Source organism: Ambystoma mexicanum, chromosome 6q, assembly GCF_040938575.1.
Source record: "Ambystoma mexicanum isolate Mex_15411 chromosome 6q, UKY_AmexF1_1, whole genome shotgun sequence".
NCBI classification, from domain to species: domain Eukaryota; kingdom Metazoa; phylum Chordata; class Amphibia; order Caudata; family Ambystomatidae; genus Ambystoma; species Ambystoma mexicanum.
The window spans coordinates 1,267,586,843-1,267,602,075 of NC_090937.1; positions in this window are offsets into that span (position 1 = coordinate 1,267,586,843).

Sequence of the window (15,233 nt, forward strand, 5' to 3'; positions counted from 1 at the left end):
GAGAGCACAGAGACCATATGAAGGGTCCATAGGCAAGTGAAGGCACGAAAAAGAGGATGTCAGTGAGAGTTTCCTTGGAGGAGGCACTAGTGTAGGTGTCAGCGATAGGGAGGCCTGGGATGGAGACCAGGATGTCCTTTTTAAACTTTTTCCTACCAGATTTAGTGAGGAGAGCAGGATAGTCAATGTAGAAGCAGTTAGAGAAGATAGGCGAGATAGAGAGCACCATAGAGTAGGCGGGAAAGGTGGAAGGGAGAGGGGGAGACGCTAAAAGGGACAGCTGGAGCAGGCAGACAGGATAGCGGGAGGCAGGCAACTAGAGCAACGGGACAAGACAACACTCAGGCTTAAAGAGCTCACAAAAAGCACATGAAGACAGGAGGGAGACACAAGTTTGGGGATCCTGAATAGGGGAGAAAGGCCTAGGTTTCACGAAGAAATTTTTTTGTTTTGTACTCAGACAGTCAAAGTGAAACACGACCTAAGTTTGAGAATCCTGAATAGAGGGAGAAAGGCCTACGTTTCACAAAGCAATTTTTTTTTGTACTCAGACAGTCAAAGTTAAACACCACCTAAGTTTGAGAATCCTGAATAGAGGGAGAAAGGCCTAGGTTTCACAAAGCAATTTTTCTGTACTCAGACAGTCAAAGTTAAACACCACCTAAGTTTGAAAATCCTGAATAGAGGGAGAAAGGCCTAGGTTTCACAAAGCAATTTTTGTACTCAGACTGTCAATAGTGCTGCAATCCTTCATACACCTCTATGAAACAGTGGTGTATGAGGTAAGAATGAACTCAGGGCTTCTGATAGAGATAAGGACGTTGCTACAGAACGGAGCAAAGCAGCAAAATCGCATCAATAAGATCTTGGCGGTGGTCCCAAATGACGGTGCACTCAATAGAACTAATGATGAATCATCGACAAGGCAAATTCATGGGTCTAAAACAGAGGGTCAACAGGACGAGGTTGTTGTGGTGAAAAACACATTTAGCAAAGACTCAAGGCTGAATCCAAAATTAAAGAAAGCAATTAAAAATATGAAACCAGAAATGAAATCAGCGAAGAAAGGGCCCAGGACATACTTGCGGAAAATTGTTGCTGCTGCAAGAAAAGCAGCACAATCCAAGATTGACTCTTTACAGCTGGGAGAGATATTGGCAGTAAATAGAGATGATCAACCATCAAAGGCAACGTGGCATACTGCTGGAAATAATATACCTAGGCGCCAAGATCTGCCCAGCATATCTTCCCCTAAACCTTGTTCCTCTGGTGTTGTCCTGAAACCAAGTAAAAAGAAAAAATCTTTAAACAGGGGGGCGGTTGGCGCTCCCGATTTAACGTCAACGGATGAGGCCAGGGGACTGAACAGGAGTGATGGGAGACTCAGTATGACAGGAGCGGACCAACATGGTAACCCCAACAGTAAGGTGGAATCAGCCAACCACAAGGGGCTAACAGTAAAAACGTGAGAAGCACACCCAGACACCAAGGTGGGTGGTCATCAACTAACCCTAAAGAAGCAAGTTTCTCACATAATACATCCCAGTGGCTCATACTGAAGTGCCGAAGGAAAAAGACACTCTGATCTCGATTCTTGAGTCGGTTTTTAAGGAAGACTGGAACATATCTCTGAACCGAAGAAGATTGTTGAACCTGACATCATTCATTCAGGAGCTGAAGGCACTTTTCTCAGCAGACTTAAAGTTTGTTCATATTTTTGTTCGGGCCTATTTGGGGAAGTGTGTGGTACACTTTAATTCCAAAGCGATAATGAACTTAGTGCTTGGTCAACAGGAGGAATTCCTGTTGAAAGGCTTTGAGTGTTACCAGGTGTACCAAGGAGAACGGACATCTAAAGACCAAAAGGTGCCCAATCACATAGTGAGATGTTACTTCAATCAGGATCAGAGGAAGTATGTGCCATTTGAATTAGGAAATCCAAATTGGGGCTGGCTTACCATTGTGCTCCCAGCCTCAGCAGGAAGGGACCTGGCTTTTAGATATGTGATCAAACTCCTAATCTGGAACTCACAGGGTCACAACTAATTTATGAGCAAAGATAAGAAAGGGACGTGGGACATGTTTGACTTCATACTCCACCAAGAGACATGGCTAAGGTCAATGCTGATATGGGATTGGTACTCAATCCACTCTACGTTGACAAAAGAGGGTACAATATGGGAGGCCAGTGGGTGGTCGTCTTACAGCAATAAAAATGAAGAAACTACGCCATACCAGGAAAGTGTCAACAAGTTCTGAAGCTGTTCTGGTAGTAATGATTTGTGATACTAATACTAATGCTAAGCAATCACATACTTTGATGAATAATATCTACTTCAACCCACTGACTATGGAAGCGGATGAAGTTATATATATCATATGGATAAGGTGTTAACACTGTGGCTTGTAGACCACCATGAGGGAGTGCTGGTTTTGTCAGGGGATTTTAAATGTATGTGTGTGATAATGGAGGGAGGATGGGATGATCTAGACAAGATCTCTGGTATCTGCCCATGCACACATGTGTTAGTGAAGGAACACTGCAGTTAGATTTGGTCGAGATTTCTGTCAAGATGTACTTTCGTGTCGGCTATTGAGCTCTTGGAAGGACATCTATCGGATGTCCCAACATGGGCAAACACCTTTGCATCTTCCACAATTGATTGTGTCTTCTTGAAAAACATTGGGGTGGAGGAGGTGAGTAAATTGAACATAACAAAAACAAGCCTATGTGACCACTCAATGCTACAGCTGAGTTTCAGCTTGCCGGGCAATAAGATTATCGAAAAGTCTTTAAAGGGCGACTCGGTTGTGGTGTTGAGTCAAGGTAATAGGCTTGCCTGCTTCCATCCAAATATAAAGCTAGTCAATGTAGACTTAGAAAAATGGTGGTCTAAATTGACCGAAGCAAAAACAAATTATACTCAACACCTGAGGCATTTCTGGACCTACTATAAAAACTAAGAAAATGTAGGAATGTGAAAACCCTGGTACAATCAAGAGTGACACTTTCATGGAATCACCCCAAGTTTGATAAAAATATACCAGTCTGGAAATGTCAAATGAGGAAGAAAGTCAGAAATCTAGTCAAATCTATTTCAAAACGTTGGGAGGAGAAAGAAAGGCAGAAAGGGACATTAAAACAATATCGAAATTGGTGCAAACAGTACAAATACGGCAAATACGTAGCAAAAAATCAAGATTTATTGGGTAAAATCTTTAGACAGGATACCCAAGATATATTGTGGACTCTGAAAAACAAAGATAGTAAACATACAGTGTCAGTCAGCCAGAGTATCGGAGGAAGTATGGGTGGATTTTTTCTCAGATAAATGTGGCCATGGCCATAGTGATGGAACGACTGAAGGGGTTTTGAAAGTGCCAGAGGTTCCGCCTAGCTCTAATCTCATGTCATTCGACCATCTTGACCTTAAAATTATTATTGGTAAACTAAAAAATTCCAGCCCTTTGGGACGAGATGTAGTGACAACAGGCATTATAAAAAGAAATCCAGCACTGTGGGTAGACATTTTACATGATTTGTTCATCCATGTTGTCAAGGAAGCTAGATGTCCTACGTCCTGGAAGTCCTCGATTCTTGTACCAATTTTCAAGAGAGGGGATAGAGAGAACCCCCTGGTTTATAGACCAATCTCCCTGATCAACACAGCATTAAAGATCTTTGTGACACTTCTCCTTGGGAAATTGACCAATTGGGGTGAAGAAGCTAACATTTGAGTCCTCTCTAAACAGGCTTTTGGAAAGGCGGTGGAACCATGATTGGTGGGATAGCCCTGACGGCTTGTCTATCTGATATTGGACCACCGATGGACCAAACACTGTGTGGCCACATTGGACCTTTCTGCGGCCTTCGCCAATTTTGACATCTCTGGGCTTTGGGTTAAACTGTCAAAGTGGGGGATGGATCTGCGATTATTATCCCTGATCCAGCTACTCTATTCTGGGAATTCAACTAAAGTCAGACTAAGTATGCTGGTTAAATTGTCCAGGAACACTTTATTGAAAAAGGGTGTACGCCAAAGATGTGTGCAGACAACATCCTATTTAATCTTTATTTGGCTGATTTCTGGGTGAAGAGCATAGAGTGGGGAGCTGATGTATTAAAAAGGGAGCCTACCTATTAAAATGGCCCTATTTTGAAGTAATTGCCAATGCTGATGATTTAGTGTTGGTAGACTACATACAAAAAGGCCTTCAATGTCAGCTATAGGGTTTAGTGGATTATCTGAGAATTAACCATCTGCAGATGAATCCAGATAAATCATATGTTATGGTGTACACAGTGCTTAAGAAGACCAAGAGCTTTGTGTGGAAAATAGATGATACCCAATTCGGAGAGTAGAATCAATTTGCTACCTCGGACTCACTATTTCAGTTAGGAGAAATCAGGAACGTTAAAGAGCACGATTAGTAGAAACAAATTGCTCCTGTATTCCACTACTGATAAATTGTGTGCATTCTACTTGGTACCATTCATTGAATTTTATAAAGCCATGGTGATCCCAATTATTCAGCATGGCTGTGAGTTGCGGAAAATCAAGGACAGAAAATTATTTGATGTTATGGAAGGAAGGATCCTAAAGCAAGCATTGGGCCTTCCAGTCTCAGCTCCAGTGAGTGTCATCAGACCAGAACTGGACCTGATATCCTGGCGGGTGCAGTACACCAGAAGGTCCTTTCCTTTGATGGATAATTTGGAGCGGGCAGGAAAATCAGTGCTGGTATTCTATATCAAGGCCCTAATATCTACAGATTCTAATCCCTATTTAAAGAAACTTAGCATCCGTGCACTAGGATGAGGGACGCTGTGGATGTGAAGGGTACGGAAGGATGGGGAGTGATGAAGAGGAGGATTGAGTGTTTGAATAAATCTTTGGACCTACAAGATTTGGACAGATTAAAGCTCTATAAAGGTAAGGAGCCCTTTTTCATGCCTACCTCCAAGCCAAGCTCTTACTTGGAGCAGTTCCCATCAGCATAATGTAGACACTGGTACTTGAAGTTCAGATTGCCATGTCTTCCTACACTTGAGTTTTTGGGACCCATGCTTGCCATACCTAGAGAGATGAGAATATGTAAAATGTGCAGTAGCTGTGAAGTGGAACATTTAATTCACCTTGTGATGTATTGCCCGTTCTTTGCAGGGTTGAGAATTATCACCTTTGAGAGATATGTCCACTCAAACTCACAGATTATATTGCAGCATTTGTGGAGCAGACTTATGTCCAGTACGCAAACATCTCTTATCTTGGCCTTGGTTTGGATGTTGATGAAGGTTTTTTCAGAGATTAATAAAGTCTCAGAACAAGGTATTAGGAAGTTGGTTGCTATAAATGAAGTATAAAGGATTTGGAGAATGGTGGGTGCTTGTGATGTGTCTGCATTATTTATTTTTTTATTAAAATGTTTTATTGGTTACAAGTTAAACATGTGGAAAACAATTATCAACTTAAAATCAACCTTTAACATTATCCTCCAGCCAGGTTTCTCATTCAATCACTTCAATCACATCAATTTGCTCCAAGAATCCTAAAAGACAAATTCAATATTCCAAAATTTGGTTGAAACCCACCCATTATCTTTACCTTTCCCCCATGTACAGATAAACACAGCATCTAGAATGTTCATGATGGCAATAACCAACCTTATCTGATCCCCTATTAGCACCCAATTCCGCTATTCTAACATGGTAAGGGTGACTGCTGTTAATTTAAACTCCTCCAAAAAAAAAGGATTGTATTTATTACAGTGCCTCACAGTGCATTACCAGATGTTCGGGGGTTTCCGCAGACAGGTTATTCACACAGTAGCGACAAGCTACATTTTCAACATCTGGCATTTTCCTCCTAAATTGAACCTCTGCTGTTTGTAAAATATTTAAACGACATCTGAGGAGTAAATCCCTATACTTCGGGCAGGGAAACTGTAACAGATAGTTAGGCAACTTGTTCACATGTGTCTGCATTGTGATGTGTTTCTTTTACATTTCTTGAATATTTTCATTATAATACATGTATTTTCTTTCTTATTAGAAATGTGAATGGGTAAATGTACTCTTGTACAGAGAACACTATAAAAAATAAAAAAATAGTCTACTGCTCAAACCATCCAGTAACCCTTCATATGTATATTAAAAGACATGTACACATCAATACACAATCCATTTAAACAGATGTCCCACACTTAATGATATACTATTGTAGTCACTAAACATAACACACTTAGGGCCTGATTCACGGAGAGTTTTCCAAACACTTTTGTACAGGCACGTCATAAATGACTCATCATATCATATCATTTCACCATTATAAAAGGCATCTATAAATCTGTCCCTTAATATGCAAAAAGTCATTAATGAGTAGGCAGCTATCATTGTGACTGCCTCCATATCTACTCAAGATCAATCACTCCTCTCAGGGACATTCAAGACACTTCAAAAATAACTGCCTGCCTCATCAGATCTCACTAGGCACTTCATAGAAAGAGCTGTCCTCTATACCTCTCCTCTTTCCCAATGTGATATATTAAAAATGGGTAAAACATTCATACTCACTACTAAGATCGAAGGTAGGGAGATGAATGAGGACGGGAGCCCAGAACCCAATAGTCTTCACAGTCCCCAAAATGTAGGTCTGCTCAAAAAAACAAATAGTAGAGTCTTTCTGAGCCTCAAGAAAGCCAATAATGCATTTTATGGGGCTTCAAATTCCAGCCAGTAAAAAGGAGGTTGATTCCTCCCTCGGCCTGCATAGGTTTTCATGAAGGGAGCTTCCAGTCTGCCTCAGTCCTGCAGCCCTCTTCTGCCAGTCATCAGGTCTTTTCACAGGCTCAGCACATCTCCTGTTCCAACCCTCTAAACCTGGTCCTTAAATAGTACTTGGGTGTCTTCTCTACCAATCAGAGCCAGCTGCAAAAGCTGCTGGGGCTACCTGTTATTTTCTACCAATGAGAGCATTAAAAGCAATAAGCCGCTAAGGTCACCTGCCATTGTCTAGCAATGAGTATTAAAAGCAGTAAGCTGTTAAGATCACCGGTCATTTCTTACCAATTAGTGCATTAAAAGCAATACACTGCTGAAGTCAACTGTCATTGTCTACCAATCAGAGCATTAAAAGCAATAAGCTGCTAAGGTCACCTGCCATTGTCTAGCAATGAGCATTAAAAGAAATAGACTGCCATTTTGATCATGCTGTGCTGCACCAGAAGTGTTATAGTTCAATACTTCTTTGTAGTTTCTTAAATAACTGCTATCGCATGTTTGTTTACTATTATGGGGACACCTGGCACTCATCCAAACATTCTGTAGTGTATCTTAGAGACATTGGCCCTCATTACAAGTTAGCGGGTCCCAAATCTGGTCTTACCATGATGGTGATGACACCGTTTCCGCAAGCATGCGGAAACAAGGCACAATCACGGGTTGTCAGTCGTGCGTCCCCGACCAGTGCGGAACCGGCCACACCGCCATCACGGTAACACCCAAGGATACGGAATCACTGGGGCACATCATAGCGCAACATCCGTGGCCGCCATGGCCATGCAGGAATCAGCGGATGCGGAAATTCCGCAATCGTGAAATTCTGCAATTGCGAAAACCGGAAAGGCAGCGGCGGCCATTACAAAAAGCCCAATCCACTGCATTCCTCTGCAACCACAAGGCACACAGCTCCAGTGACTGCTGAAATCCAGCTTTTGCCATGACATCAAGGGTCCCAACCATCCGTCAGCAGGAACCACACTTCCGCGAGGCGGAGCTGACTGTGCTCCTGGAGCACATAGTGGAGAATGCACCAGCACTGTTCAGTGCAGATCAGAGGCGTAGCACACAGCAGAGGAGAAAAGGGATATGGGCAGAGGCTGCACAGAAGTGCAGAGCTGTGGGTGTAACTGTGTGGATTGTCAAGGACTGCCACAAGCGGTGGGACGATCTGCTGCTGCGTGTCCGTAACCTGTTGGCAGCACACAGGCAGCACAGCACTGGCACAGGAGGGTGACCACATTCCCCACTGAGTAACATAGTGCAAAGGCATGAATACGAATGAAGGGAGACCAGCCCCCTCCCCCAGCCAGGGCCTAGAGGCATACAACACATCGACCATCAACCAATCCCCCCCGGCCAGGGCCTAGAGGCACACAACACATCGACCATCATCACCCCCCCCCCTCCCAGCCAAGGCCTAGAGGCACACAACACATCGACCATCAACACCCCCAGCCAGGGCCTAGTGGCACAACACACATCGACCATCAACCCCCCGCCCACCAGCCAGGGCCTAGAGGCACAGAACAAATCGACCATCAACGCCCCCAGCCAGGGCCTAGAGGCACACAACACATCCACCATCACCCCCCCCCCAGCTAGGGCCTAGAGGCACACAACACATCCACCATCAACCCCCCCAGCCAGGGCCTAGAGACACACAACACATCGACCATTGACCCCACCACACCCAACACCCCCATGTGACAACACCACCCAGACAGGCAGACGGCTTGCAACTGTGTGCAAGCCGTGATCAACACACCTGAGTGCATCACCCATCAATGTGTGTACTTGCAAGTGGACAAAGTATGAGGAGTACGTTGCATGTGACTGCCCCATTCACATCCTGTCACACGACTAACAGCATGCCCTATATTCCCCCACAGGTACATCAACCGACAGTGACTCAGCACAACAGCCAACGGCAAGGGGGACTGCATGAGGGCACCGGACAAGTCAATCCCAGGACGCCATTGCCAGAACCTCCGGCAGACAAGCATCCGCCACGTTGACGGTGCACGACAACACAGACATCACCATCCCTGCTGCACTTGCAGTCCAGCATATGCTGATGCCGAAAACACCTGCAGCCCCTTCGATTGCACCCATTAGTGCCTCTGGGCCAAACAGCGACAATGACGCAGCTAGCGCCGAAAGTGTGCCAGGAGAACAGGGCGCTGACGCACCCGAGAATGCAAATGATGGGGGAAACACCACTCCAGAACAGCAGGCCACATTCAGCCCCATGGGACTACACAGTCCGATGCGCTCCCCCACACCTTCCATCCAGGAACACAGCGCCCGCCTACAGCGCATCGAGGAGCACCAGGCCAGTCTGACACAACTTGTTCAGCAACAGCTCCAGGAGGCAAGGCTGCAACGGGAGGAGGCCAGTCTACAACTGGAGAGCACTGCCACCTCTGTGCGTCGCCTCTCACATTTGATCAGGCTGTTTGCCACAACAGGCATGGTGATATTACAGCGGGTCAAGAAGGGCAACAACATTAAGTCTAACATTGCTGAGACAATGCTGGTTGCCCAGCAGGCTTTTATGGGCCGTGTGCCAGCAACAAACCCTGCTGTGGCCTCCGCCAGCAGCACAGCCTCGAGTTCTGTGACCAGCAGCCCTCGTAGGAGGTCATCACGGCAGGCAGGTGCCTCTGGGAGGGACAAACATGGGCACAAGCGTGGTCGAAAATAGGCTGTGCATTGCGGAACTGTTGTCCCACAAGTTGTGATGGGGTCTGGGTTGGTGGGTTGGGACATGGCGGAGGCGGGGGTGGTCCATAGGGGGGTTTTGTCAGTTGGGTCTGGTTGGTGGGTGGGAATGTTGGGGAGGAGGGGGGCGGTCCTTAGTGGGGTTTGTCAGTTTGGGCCTAGTTGGTGGGTAGGGACGTTGGGGAGGTGGGTTGGCACGTGTGTTCTACATTGTAATCCCAACCCTGTTTCACCTGTTAATCCAACAATATAGTGGTGTGCAAATGCAAATGAAGTATGGACATTCTCATTTTGTGTGCATTTAATTCATTTATTGTGGTGCTACAACATGAAGTGCTAAATGTGCACATCAGGCACATCAGAAGAAATTGTGTATGAGTGCACTATGTATATGTTGTCCATCAATGGCACCCTGGCCTGGTAGTGCACCCATCCCATCACCGTCTTCATCATCATCATCATCCTCATCTGCTGCCACGATGTCCTGGGGGAAGTGGAATGTTCGTATGTATGTACACGTTATGCAGCATAGTACATGCAAGTACCATTTTCCCTGTCTTCACCGGGCTGTAATGCAAGGTGCCACCTGATCTCCTCAGGCAGCACAACCTGGCCTTCCGCAGTCCAAAGGTCTGCTCTATTACACCACGTGTACGTATGTGTGCCCAGTTGTAGGCCTCCTCATGCCTGTTCTGTGGCCGTCGTATGGGCGTCATCAGCCATGGCATGAGTGCATATCCGGCATCACCTGCATGGGGGTGAAAGTAAGGGCACATGTTACTGTTTGTGGTATTACTGTTTGTGTCAGATGCAGTCCACAGATGCACCTTCCGGTAACCCGGTGTTTTACTAATCTATTATGCTCACTTGGATCACATTTCCATGCTGGATTCTGTGATGCTCAGATTCGTGGAGTGACGTTAGGCAGGAACATGTTCCAATTATTGTAATGTACATGTATTTAGATGTGGTGGTTGACTCTGGCATTGTGATGTGATGGGCAGATCTGAATCTGGCAGACAAAGATCACTGCAAAGATGTGGCCACTGCGCACAGCACGAGATGCGCCCATCGTGTGAATGGCAGTAGCAAATGTACATCGGGCGGGGGAGGCACTCACATCTTCATGTTGAATTTGCATGTAGTACCACCCCATGGCTAGGGTGTACATGGAGAAGGGCAGGGCTTCTTTTTGCATGACATGGCATGGTGCAATAATCAAGTCGCCGCGGTAATCTGTGTGGATTCTGGTGCTTGTGTATTGGTGCATGTCTATTCCCCTCCCCACAAACACAGGGGTCATGCATTGGCAGTTGTACTGGCCCAACTGCCTGGGACACTGCGGACCTTGACTATTCCCCCCCCATACACAGGGGTCATGCATTGGCAGAGGTACTGCCCAACTGCCTGGGACACTGTGGGCCTTGACTATTCCCCCCCAATACACAGGGGTCATGCATTGGCAGTTGTACTCACCCAACAGCCATGTGCTTTGCCCCGCATAACATTCCATGTAGCTTGGCAATGTGGAATTCCGCAAGACAATCGAGTCATGTGTGAACCCCGGGAAAACAGCACAGCAATATGTGATTACTTGTTGGGCATCGCAGACCATCCGGACGTTCAGTGAGTGGAATTTCTTCCGATTGTGGTACACCACCTCAATTGCATGTCTGACAGTTAACTCCATGTGCGTGCAATCTAATGCGACTATGCCATTGGGCATGCCGGCAATGGCATGGAAGGCCACTTTGGTGGCAATGACCTAGGCAGGGGTACAGGGTAGGGAAATGTGCACTGACACATGGGGCAGCAGCGCATTCAGTACCTGGACCAGTATTCTGGAGAAACAGGGTTGTGGCAGCCTGTGTAGCTCCCCAACAGTGTACTGATACGTTCTGGTGCCAAGGAAATACAATACGGAGACTACTTTCAGCAGGGAGAGGATTGCAGTCTGGATGCCGATGCGGCTGCTGATGTCCTCTTCAATGAGAGTGACAAGGGATATGATTGAGGCCCTGTCAAGCAGGTACAATGTATGTATCTGGCTTGGGGTCAGCTTCCAGGATGAGGCCCTGGTGCGGGGTATTGCTGGCTGCCTGTGGGGTGGTAACTGCTGCACATTGATGTTTTGGATGGCCACCAGGTTCTTGATTTTCCTCCTGCGCCTATGCCGCCTCTTCCTCTGCCTCAGTGCTGCTTCGATCTGCACTGCTGCTTGCAAGTTCCCTATCCCAATTGCTGCTAGGGCGGCTGACAGCGTGGTTGTGTTGGAAGGTGGCTTGGGTGTGGGTGTGGCCCTTTTGTAGGCTCCCAGTGGCCTATGATGTGCAGCTGGCCTGATTGTGTACACTTGGGGCCCGTTTCAGCTCACCTGCCACTGTTTAACGCCATGTCCGCAGTGCTGGCGGTACCAGCTCGGTGTTCATGGTTTTTCCACCATGATCATGGTGGTGTTTCTGTGTCCATACTACTCCTAATGTCCCCGGTTTTGCGCATTGCCGGTGTTTGGGGCACGCCGTTGAGTAGTCCCGATGTTTACGTGCACGGAGCTACTGGGTGCGTTGACACCGCGGGGGCTGCTTTGCGGTGATGGTGTTTTCTGCATCGCAGGTCAGAATGAGCCAGTCCGGTAAACAGTGCCGGTACGGGTTAAACGGCACTGTTAATTCCGGACTGGCTAACTTGTAATGAGGCTGATTGTTTACACTTTTGTTCACACAGTCAGAGGGTTTTTGTTTATATTTAAAGCAGCCACATCGTTCTTCTTTCAAGGGCACTTAGCGCTCTTCCTGGAAAGTTTGTTGTGCGTCTTAGACACATTGTTTACAATTTTGTTCTAAATGTTCCAAAACAATGGTGCCCATCCAAGACTTCCAAGCGAACCCATTTATCTGCCTTGTACATTTCTAAAACAGTGTTCACGTTTAATAAGTATGTACTTTCTTTGAAGGAAGCGTCATGGCTTGAGAATACCGCTCACAAATTCAGCTCAGTTCAGCTCTAAAACCTGGTTAACCCTTTAAATGCCAGCGACGAGCCGGCTTGTCGGTAAAAACCGCTCCAGGTTGCCACCGACGAGCCGGCTCGTTGGTGGCACTGAAGGGGTTAATGAGGGGGGAAATGCTGGCAGGTTTGGGCGGTGAATACCGCGATTTAAAAAAAAAACCATTGGCACTGGGGGGGAACCTCAATGGCACTTAAGAGGTTAAATATGCAACTACATGCCACTCCCCCATGAGCTTAGAACAAGCTGTGGAAGCATCAAAGGAATCGTGGAAATAAGAGTGAAGAGACAAAAGAGCAAGTAAAACATAACATAATACTTATTTGATAAGTGTTCACTCAGGATTTTCACTGGTTACTAAATATTAAAACATAAATTTATATCTTTTTGAGAAGTGCTGGCTGCAGCAGGGTCGGCTCAGCAGACAATTTCCAGTTGCTGATGATCATGGATGAATCAGAGATGGATAGATGTTCATCACACGTAATGTTCTAAACAGTTCTCTTCTGTTAGTCAGGACACAGTTTTGGTGCACTGAACACGTTTTATGCTACTTTTCACAATGAAATAAAAAGATGATCAGGATGAACCCAGTTATAAGGATGTATAACACAGTTGTGATCCCTGAGCCTACCTTTCCAAAAAAGTCAAAAACACTTTTCAATCAAAGGCATCGCTAGGGAGACTAGGGGTGCTATAGTGTTTTGGTTGTAGCCCCAGATACAAGCTCAGGAGCTAAAACCAATAGTCTACCTAGGCCTGAGTCCCGACAGTCACGACATTAGCATAGCCCCAGATCTTTTCCAGACCAGCAACACCCATGTTTTCAATGGATTGAAAGAAAGGACTGTATTTCGTCACCCAGTTCATAAAGGATCCCAGGATAGAATTCCCCTTTGTTGGAGTAGAGCTTCACAACAGGGCTTGAATCTCCTTTGGGCAGTCTAGTTTTCTCCCCACTAGGTCTTTGGCCAATTACAATGCTCTGCTTCATGCTTCCACAAATCTCTCTGTGGTGCTAGTGATGTGTATCTTTATATTCAGGAGGTATACCAGTCTCAGTGATAACAGTGGAAACTTCAGAGGTGATAGCTCCATGTCAAGCCAATTCAATAGCACTAGTTCAGTCCAGAAAGGTGGATGAAGAATGATGTTGCAACACTTTACCACCTTTAAGACTGCGATAAAGCTGACAATTATTCCAGAAACACAACAGCATGAAGTGTTAAACTGCACAACGTAGGATCCATTAGGTAGTAGTAGAACTTTGCTATGGAAGGTTTCTATTTGAATTGCACTGTGTGTGCATTTGGTTGACTTTTAATTCTGTTCACATGGGCTGATCTTGTGAATGTCCAGGCATCTTGTATGGGGTGTTCCACACAGTCCTTCAGGGAATACAGTTGTACTGTAGAGTCCTCACAAGTCACACAGGCATTGGGTTAGGGTACCGCATAGATAGTGTGTTTCCATTGCTTGCTTACTTGGTGCAGGGTGCGCCAGGACAGCAGTTCTTCATACAATAGTGATGTTTCTGCTGGCACAGGAATGCTGAGGATTCCATGCAGTATTTATGACAATGAGTCTTTGTCCCACGCCGATAGTCCATATAATGCTTTCTTGAGTACACTCAGCAAAGGGTAGGTGGACTCTGAAATGGCCTGCCTTTGAGCTTGTCTTGATAGATTCAGTTCTGTCAGCTGCTCTGGCCATGTGAAGGTAGACCAGTCTGGAACAACAGGAGAAAGTGTGTCCAAGAGGTCCGCGATGTTCGGAGGTTCAACAACTGCTTGTTAATCTTTTAAAGATTCCAGGTCCTCATGGATGATCTGCATCATACCCACTACCACATCTCACAGCTTGTAGATTCCCTGCTGCAATGCAATTAAGTTTTCATCAGCTACAAAATGGGTCATCTCGATTAGCAGTTCAGCCAGTCCTTGGATGTTCAGGACCACGTTCTGCCAGGTAAGTTCAGCTTCTTTCACCCCACCTTTGGCGCTAACCTTTTTTAGGGCACCTAGTCTGTCTAGAATTGCTGTCCAATTACCCGACCTTCCCCACGTGTGTATTTTACTAACAGCCTCATTTGAAGCTGCTTGCTTTGTCATTATTTGGCATGCTTTAAATGTTTTGTTATGCCCAAGATGTGTAAGTGCCTATGCTTAAAACCTTGTACCTTTTATGACATTCATTGCTGCCAAGATTCCAGTCTACTGGAATGCCTGAGGCATTTGCAATATGCTCACATTTACCTTCCTTTATTGCTTTTTAAGTTGTGCAGTTGTTCACCAAAAGCTACCCTCTTAGCTTTAAAATCTGAATATGTGGGCAAATGAGTTTTATTAAACTCTACAGCATAATGAGTGTGATTGAAGAAACACATCAAATGTTGATTTCTACATGCTAAGTTTAGAGTGTCTGTTTCGTGTGCTTTCCAAGGTTCACACCCCCCCATGACGTGTTAAGAGGGACTGTATCTTGCCATGTTTCCTCTGTCATTGTGGCATAAAATGTGTTATAAAAGCCCACAGAACATGTAGATCACATAAACTGGCCACCTGTAGGAGGTAGGGGGAATATATATATCCATTTTGTGCTATACTCCCTTCACCTTTGGCTTTGGTACGTAAGGGAATTGTGCCTTAGAATCTGGGTGTAAGTACACTAAAGGAGCAGAGTAATGCTCCCATTAGTTTATGTCTAACTGCACTGGTTTTCACT